Source organism: Dromiciops gliroides, chromosome 1, assembly GCF_019393635.1.
Source record: "Dromiciops gliroides isolate mDroGli1 chromosome 1, mDroGli1.pri, whole genome shotgun sequence".
Lineage (NCBI taxonomy): Eukaryota > Metazoa > Chordata > Mammalia > Microbiotheria > Microbiotheriidae > Dromiciops > Dromiciops gliroides.
The window spans coordinates 491,925,833-491,934,902 of NC_057861.1; the positions used below are offsets into that span (position 1 = coordinate 491,925,833).

Genomic DNA, 9,070 nt, shown 5'->3' on the forward strand with positions numbered 1-9,070 from the left:
TCTTATTTTCTTTTTTGATGGGGTTACCAAAACAAAAGATGAGAAGTAATGAATATCGCTTACCTGCATTTTAGCAAAGCTTTTGAAAAAGCAATTCTTTTGGAAAAGATGAAGTGATGTAGACTAAACAAAGATAAAATGCACTGCATTCACAACTGGTGGGATGACAGACTTAATGAATAGTGTTATTAGCACAATTTCAACATATTAGGAGGTTTAGAGTAATTTGGTGTTGTGAATGACTTAGGTCTGTCTCTCAATAGTTTCTATCTTTGTTGGAATAAAATGAGACATTCATAGGTCATTCAACAGTTTTAGAGATTTATTTAGCTATAGAAGGGACTTATTCAATAAGGACAGGCATTGAGGACACCTTGAATTTATTCAGCTGAGTTAAGCTGCCTTGTCTGAGTTACCTTGGAATCTGTTAGCCAAGCTTCAGAGAACTCATTTGGAGATCCTTGTGGCTATTATTGACATGAGTATCCAGGAAGTGAGGTTAACAATGTGAACTTTTGGTGTCCTGAGCTTGCTAAGTATTTTTTTTAATTTAAATTTTTTTTTATTAAGATTTTATTATATTGACATGTTTCTCATTCCACATCATCTTTGGCCAAGCTGTGTACACTCACAATTCTCTGGCTTATTGTTGGCAGCTTAGTCAGAAACATCTGGAACACTGGTGATGGAAGAGTCTTCTGTAAAACTTGCAACAACTGCTGTGGCTGCCCACAGACAGCAAAGGCATTTGTCAAGTGGTCACCATCCTTTTCATATTCACCTTAGGCTAGTAATTCCTCAACAAGCTGTATTTCTTCAAGGAAGAACTTCTGAACAGCCTCAGTATCTTTAATGTCGGGTAACTTTGAAAGTCCGGCTCTCTCTTTAGCAAGCTTCTGTTTATTTCTTCGCTCTTAAAGCCTGTTCTTGAAGTTGGGGTCGCTCTGTCTCTTGCAGTCAAAGTAAATACAGTAGCCTATGAAGAGGGCCCCTCACACACCGGCGGTGATCGCCCCACTCCGTCCCACCATGTTTCTGGCAGCTGCTCGCGAAGCAAGTAGCAGCAGCCATGCTGTCCCCCCCCACCCCCCCCCCCCACCCCCTGCTGACCCTCAAGCCCGCCTGCTAAGTTTTGAAATTGGTCTCAATATCATTTAAAGAAAAAAAAATTAGAACTTTCATGGGGGGCAAAGGTGCTCCATCACAGAAATGCAATGCCCCCAAAGATCTTTGCTTAGTGTTGCTGGACATTTGTAATTACTGTTTTCTTTCCCAGATACTCACCAACTTTATCTTTAATTATACATAACAGAATTTTTCATAGGAGGTAAACTCACCATCCCAATGTTTTAATACTCTATCTCTTCCTTCCTTCTTTTTTTTTTTTTAATCAGGAAAATTCAAATTTCATGGTAGCATTCTAGTTTCTGTGATCATTCTAATACTAATAACATTGAACCACTAATCAATCAAATCTTTTTGGTAGCAAGGATGTAGCTGATCTAAGTTGGATGACTTGAATTAATCACAGGCAACTTATCTCCTACATTATCTCAACATTATTTATATTATCAACATTATATTCTATAATATAATTAAAGTATATTACTTATATCATGTTACATTATTATTTCTTAACAATAATAGTTAGAAATAATAAAGTGTTTTAAGATTTGTAAAATGCTTTACACATATTACCTCATTTGATGCTCAAAATACTCTTGTGAGGTATGTGCTATCATCATTCCCATTTTACATACAGAAAACCCTTGTAAACAGAGGTTCAATTATTTGAGCAGGGTCACACAATTAGTAAGAGTCTGAAGCTGTATTTGAATTCAAGTATTCTTTATTTCAGGTGCAGTCCTCTATTCACTGAACTCCCTCCTAATTAATTCCTAGCTTGTGATTTTTCTTTTACAATGTGCTATATATAATGCTTCATATATCACTGGATATATGAATGGCCATCTTCATTTCCTTTTTTCCTATGCTCATTGCTTTTCTAAGATATTCTAGCTTTTTAATTTAAAAAAAGATTTTTGGTGCATTGAAAAGGCACAATTTTCCCCCCAAAATCTTTTTTTTTGTTTTCTTTATGACCAAGAAAAACAGTTGACTTAAACCAATTGAATTCCATATCTGAAAGTGTATATCTGAAATTGTATGCCAGATTTAACATATGTATTTACCTAGCTCTCTTTCAGGAGAGAAGAGATATGATTCATCATCTCATTTTTTTCTAGGATCAATATTTGCCATTTTTAGAAATCAAAGTATCTTGAATCAATTGTATATCAGTGTTGTTTTCAATTTCATGTTTATATAATATGTAAAAAGAAAAAATGTACAGGAAGGTTGGGCTAGCTGTACCAAATCTGAAGCTTTATGATAAAGTGGCAGTCATCAAAACTATTTCTTACTGGCTAAGAAATAGAGTGGTGGATCAATGGAATAGGTTAAGCTCAGGAGACACAGTAGTAAATTACTTTAGTAATTGACTGTTTGATAAACCCAAAGACTCCAGCTTCTGGGATAGGAACTCAGTATTTGACAAAAACTGCTGGGAGAACTGGAAGATAGTATGGCAGAAACTAGGCATAAATCAACATCTTATACCTTATACTAAAATAAAGTCAAAACGGGCACATGATTTAGACATAAAAGCTGATACCATAGGTAAATTAGGAGAGGACAGAATAGTTTGCATTTCAGATTTATGGAAAGGAAAATAGTTTATCACCAAACAAGAGATAGAGAATATTGTGCAATGCAAAATGGATGATTTTGATTATATTAAATTAAAAAGTTTTGGTACAAACAGGAACAATGCATCCAAAATTAGAAGAGGCAGAAAACTAGGAAACAATTTTTATAGTCAGCATTTCTGATAAAGGCTTCATTCCTAAAATACATCAGGAACTAAATCAAATTTATAAGAATCTAAGTCATTCCCCAATTGAGAAATGATCAAAGGATATGAACAGGCAGTTTTCTGATGAAGAAATCAATGCTATCTATTGTCATATGAAAAAATGCTCTAAATCACTATTGGTTAGAAAAATTCAAATTAAAATAACTCTGAGGTATCACCAAACACCTATTAGATTGGTTAATACAACAAAAAAAGGAAAGTAATAAAAGTTGAAGGAGCTGTGGAAAAATTTGGAACACTAATGCATTGTTGGTGGAGCTGTGAACTGATCCAACCATTCTGGAGGGTAATTTGGAATTATGCCCAAAGGGCTATAAAGCTATGCATACCCTTTGACTCAGCAATACCACTATTAGATCTTTTTCCCAAAGAGATCATAAAAAAGGGAAAAGGACCTATATGTACAAAAATATTTATAGCTGATCTTTTTGTGGTAGCAAGGAATTGGAAATTGAGGGGATACCCATCAATTGTTGAATTGCTGAACAAGTTGTGGTATGTAATGTGGTATGTAATAGAATACTATTTGTGCTGTAAGAAACAATGAGCATGAAGATTTCAGAGAAACCTGGAAGGACTTACATGAACTGATGTTGAGTGAGATGAGCAGAACCAGGAGAACATTGTACACAGTATCAACAACATTGTGGGTTGATCAACTGTGATAGACTTGACTCTTCTCAGCAATACAATGGTCCAAGTTAGTTCCAAAGGACTCATGATAGAAAATGTTCTCCAAATCCAGAAAAAAAAAAGAACTATGGGATATAGATGCAGATTAATCCATACTATTTTTTTTGTTTTTTTGTTTTTTTGAGGTTTTTCCTTTTTGTTCTGATTCTTCTTACACAGCATGACTAATGCAGAAATACATTTAATGTGATTGTACATATATAACCTATATCAGATTCCTTGCTGTCTTGGAGAGGGGAGAAGGAGCAGAGTGAGAGAAAAAGTAGAAATTAGAAATCTTATAAAAAAATGTTGAAAACTATCTCTCCATGTAACTGAAAAATAATAAAATACTGTTATTAAAAAAAGATAAAATGTAGGGATTTCATAGACAAGTATTAAAAAAAGAAATCATATGTCAGAAAGTACTGATTAGAATTTATGCAAAGAAGCAAATATTCTTTTAGAATTCTTTAAAATATAACATAAAATTTGAAAATTAAAAAGAAAGAATGACCTATCCAGCAAAACGTCATGGAAAAATGAATATTTAATGGAATTGAAGATTGTCAAGCAACCTTGATAAAAAAGACCAAAGACCAATAAAAATGACTTTCAAATACAAGACTCAAGGAAAGTATATAAAAATGATAAATGGGAAAAAGAAATCAGGTGAGAATCAATACAGTTAACTGTTTACACTCCTATGTGGGAATATGATGCATGTAACTATTAAGTGATGATGATGATGATGATAACAATGCTGCTGTTATTGGTAATAGAAGGGAATATAAATAGATGGGGGTACAGGTGTGTGATCACTATTATGTAATGATTTTAACAAAATAAAATAAAGGGAAAGAGGGATGCACTGAGATAAGGAGGAAAGAAGATGGAGAATGAAGAAAAGTATCTCATAAAAGAGGCTTGAAAGTGAAACTTTACAATAGAGAGGAAGATGGGGGTTTACAGGTTTCACTTCAACCTTACTCTCATTGGAATAGGCTCAAAGGAGAAATAGCATACACATTCAGTTGGGTATAGATATCTATCTTAGCAAAAAGGAAAGTGGGAGGGGAAGCAGATAATGTGAAAGGAATGGAGGATGAGACAAGGGAGGGCAGCTTAAGGAAGGTAGTTGCAAAATTGAAACTGACTTTGGAGGAAGGACAGAGTAAAGAAATGGAGAAGGATAATGAGGGAAAAAAAGATTGAAGGGAAATACACAGTTAATAATTATAAAGGAGAATGTGAATGGGATGAACTCAAGTGTAAAATGGAAGCAGGTAACAAAATGGATTAAAAACCAGAATCTTGCCGTGTGTTTACAAAAACATGTATAAAATAGAAAGACACACACTGAGTAAAAATAAGAGGCTGGAGCAGAATCTATTATGGTTTAGCCAAGGTAAAATAATGAGGGATTGAAACTGTGATGTCAGACAAAGCAAAAGCAAACATAAAATAGGCCCAAATAAGGGACAAGCAGGGAAACTGTATTTTGCTTAAAGGTAATATAAGCAATGAAGTAATATCAAGACTAAACATATATGTATCAAATGGAATAGCATAATTTTATTATTATTATTTAAATTTATTTTATTTTATTTTTCAGGGCAATGAGGGTTAAGTGACTACTTGTCCAGGGTCACACAGACAGTAAGTGTCAAGTTCCTGAGACCAAATTTGAACTCAGGTCCTCCTGAATCCAGAGCTGGTGCTTTATCCTCTGTGCCACTTACCTTTCCCCCATACAAATTCTTAAAGGAGAAGTTATTTGAGTAACAGGGAAAAATAGACAGCAAAACTATACTACTGAGAGATCTCAACTGCTCCCTTTCAAAAATAGATGATTCTGGGGCAATAGGTGGTGCAGTGGATAAAGCATCAGCCCTGGATTCAGGAGAACCTGAGTTCAAATCTGACATCAGACACTTGACAATTAATAGCTGTGTGACCCTGGACAATTCACTTAACCCTCATTGCCCCACAAAAAAAAATATTTCAAAAAATAAACTAGGAATAATCTAAGGAGACAAATGGAATATTAGAAAAGTTAGATATGACAGACTTTTGTGTGTATTTGGGAGAGTGAGTTGAATGGAAACAAAAAGGGATATATGTATATATATGTGTGTGTGTGTGTGTGTGTGTGTGTATAATTTTTTTCCCAGAAGCACATGGCACCTACACCTAAGGGGTCAGGAAAATCTCACTCTCATTCTGCAGGAGCTTGCCTATCAAGGAAGCAGGAGAGGAATGAAGAAGAAGAGAATAGAGAACTTATTTTTTTAAATGTTAAAAGGTTTTGTTTACATGTAATTGCGAATTTTTTTGTGGGGTAATGAGAGTTAAGAAACTTGCCCAGAGTCACACAGCTAGTAAGTGTTAAGTGTCTGAGGCCAGATTTGAACTCAGGTCCTCCTGAGTCCAATGCTGGTGCTTTATCCATTGTATCACCTAGGTGACCCCCAAAAATTTTTTTAAGAAGGGAAAAGGGTGGGGAGAGGAGCAGATTGCAAAGGTAGGGTAGTAGAAATGGATAGTCAGTTATGAAAAAAAAAAGCAAGTGGGTCAAATTGGCTTAACCATATAATTCAAGAAGAGAAAAGCATATTAAGTTTAGAAAAGTTACCTGGACCCAGATTATGAATTCATAGGACCTAGCTTAGATTTCTGGCTCCACAAATTTCTGACTCTGTAAATTCTCTCCTGAAAATAAGAATTTTTCTTCTTTAAAATGTATGTATATGTGGAGGACAGATGGTAAGGAGAGAGCAATGGGGAAAGAGGGATTTCGACTCAGTGAAGTCTAATGTCTCTTCCAGCTCTAAATTATAGGTTGTTTGTGTGTGTGTGTGTGACAGAGAGAGAGAGAGAGAGACAGAGAGAGACACAAAGACAAACAGAGACAGAGACTTAGAAACAGAGGCACTTAGAGACTGGGAGACAGAGAGAGGTCAGGCAGATAGGAGATAAGGGGAATCCACAAAGAGAAATCTGTTCTACTTATAATTTTCTCTATTCTCTTCCCTGAAAGAGTTCCCTGGTAACAAAACCCTTTAGGAAACAGAAATAGATAAATCTTTCTGCCAAATCCTTTTTGAGTTTATGTAGTACCTAAATATGTATTCTGAAGACACTGTTACTTTTTTGCAAGATTGCTGTAAATCATGGTATGAAAGAAGCTCATTTCTCCTGGAAGATGAAACCAAAAAATGGAAGTCAAAGCCCAAAAATGGAAGTCAGAGACTGGGAATACTTTAGTATGTAGCAAACCTTTCTAAACACATTCTTTCTGGGGATTCTAACTAAATATTTCCTGAAATGATCCTCTTAGCAATGATTTTACCTGACCGTTATAGATGAACAGTGGACCTAGTACACAGTAGGTGATGACTACATCAGTAAATGTTAGTGTTTATATACTATTCATTGGACTAGAGTTGGAAGGAAGCTCAGGGGCCATTCCTTCCAACCCTCTTATTTGTGGGAATTTATTTTGATTTGGGGACCCTGCCTTTGGGCTGAGATTTAGAAGCCTTAGGCTCTCAGAAGATTTTTCTGTGTAAGGGGCTGGTGCCCCTCCCTCTCCACTTCAGCTGAGCCAAAAAATTCCTGTGGGCTTTTCAGGAGGCCAGGTCAGATGGGTGGTGGAAAAAAAAGAGAAGCCCCAGCTCCCTATGCCCTGAGGAGAGCTGCCCAGGAGATCCCAGGCTTGTCTTGAAAGGCCCTAGCATAGCCCGTGCAGAGGTCCCAGGTGTGCAGCAGGGGGCATGGGTCTCTCGAGCCCCGCTGGGCACAGCTCTAGTACAGCTGGCAGATTAGCTTGGTGTGCGTGGGGGTGCAGAGAGCTCAAGGTTTGAGGGTAGAGAAGGAACATATATACAGGGGAGTGAGACAGTGAAGGGGGGTGGCTACAAGGACGCTAAGGAGACTGAGGCTGTGTAAAGAGAGGGGCTGATGGAGATGGAAAAAAGGCTAGGAGAAAAGAAGAAGAATGCCAGAAGGCTAGAAACATGGAGAGGTCTGTGAGAAAGGGATGCTAGAGATGCCAAGGGGTTGGCAACAGAGGTAAGGATGCTAAGGGGCTTTTCAGGGGGGTTGACAAAGTGAAAGGGGCTTAGATTTAGAAGAAAGCAGCTGAGCAGTGAAAGCACAGGGAAGCTGGAGTGAAGGAGTGAAAGTTGGAGAAAGCTGGAGCATACCCTAAGGCAAGAAGTTGCCAAGGCCCTTATTTTATTAAAAGCAGAGAAAGGTTGTATTATTTGCATTTCTTAACCCTTATTGCTTACATTTACTTTTAGAAATAAATTCTGCTTTGATTATTTCTTAATCTTTTGTTTATCATTTTGGGAGCAGAGTGGAGAAATTTTTAAATGGCCCATACTAAGTTAATAGCAGTCAGATAGCCAGCCAGTCAAAAGTCCACAGATTAGTCCCCAGATCAAGTAAGATTAGGTCCCTAGATTAGTCCCCTCAAAATTAGGCAAGCTAGCTAGCTAAAATATTTTTACATATTTTAATGATGAGGAAAATGATACCCATTGAGGTAAAATGACTTAATACATATAACACAATACATATACATAACATAATAAATATAATAATACAATAATACATAGAATAATTGTCAGAGGTAGGATTTTAACCTGGCTCCTCTAACCAAAAATAAAATTATTTTTTTCTACTGAGCTACATTACCTTCTAAGTGGAATAAAATAAAAACAAACTTTCTACTATACATATGTATCCTAAATAGGATTTATACTATTTGGGCCAAGAACTATTTATTTTTTGTCTTGGTATCCCTAGTAACTAGCACTGTGCAACATATATATATATATATATATATATATATATATATATATATATATATGTACTTAATAAATAGTCACTATATTGAAGTGAACTGAGGGGTTTTATGGCTTGGAGACTATTTATACTCTATTATACTCAATTATTTATTTATACTCATTACCATATCTAATTGCTAATTTTGAATCCAGGAAGATTTGGTTTCCAGCCCCAAGTTTGACTCATACTGGTTGTGTGACCTTGAGCAATTACCTTAATCTCTCAGTGTTTTAGGCAAATCTCTGTAAGCTGTATAGAAATCATAGGCCTGCATTGGCAAAAGGAATCTCCTCACTGGGTGTTCCCAATTCCAAATAAATCCAGTCCTAATCAGTGTGCAAGAAAAATTCTTTAGAATACGATTACCTAAAGCTTTCTTCTGGGTATATGAAAAGACTCAGGCCAACAGAATACACACTTTTCAATTTTTTTCAGACTTAGTATGCTTTGAATTTGAAATGCATTTTATTTCCAGTTCATTAAAATGTATGAGATAGAGAGAAGAGTTCACTTTATTGGGAATATTATAATTTCTTTGAGGCAACTTCATATATCTTGACTCATTCAAATGTTCCTTGATCTGTTGCTTACAAAATACAGAGATCC

The 9,070-nt window shown here is 35.9% G+C and overlaps 1 pseudogene; it reads right to left on the reverse strand.

Moving 5' to 3' along the window:
* Positions 1-593: 593 nt before the first annotated feature.
* Positions 594-1,031, reverse strand: LOC122738055 (annotated as a pseudogene).
* Positions 1,032-9,070: the final 8,039 nt, after the last annotated feature.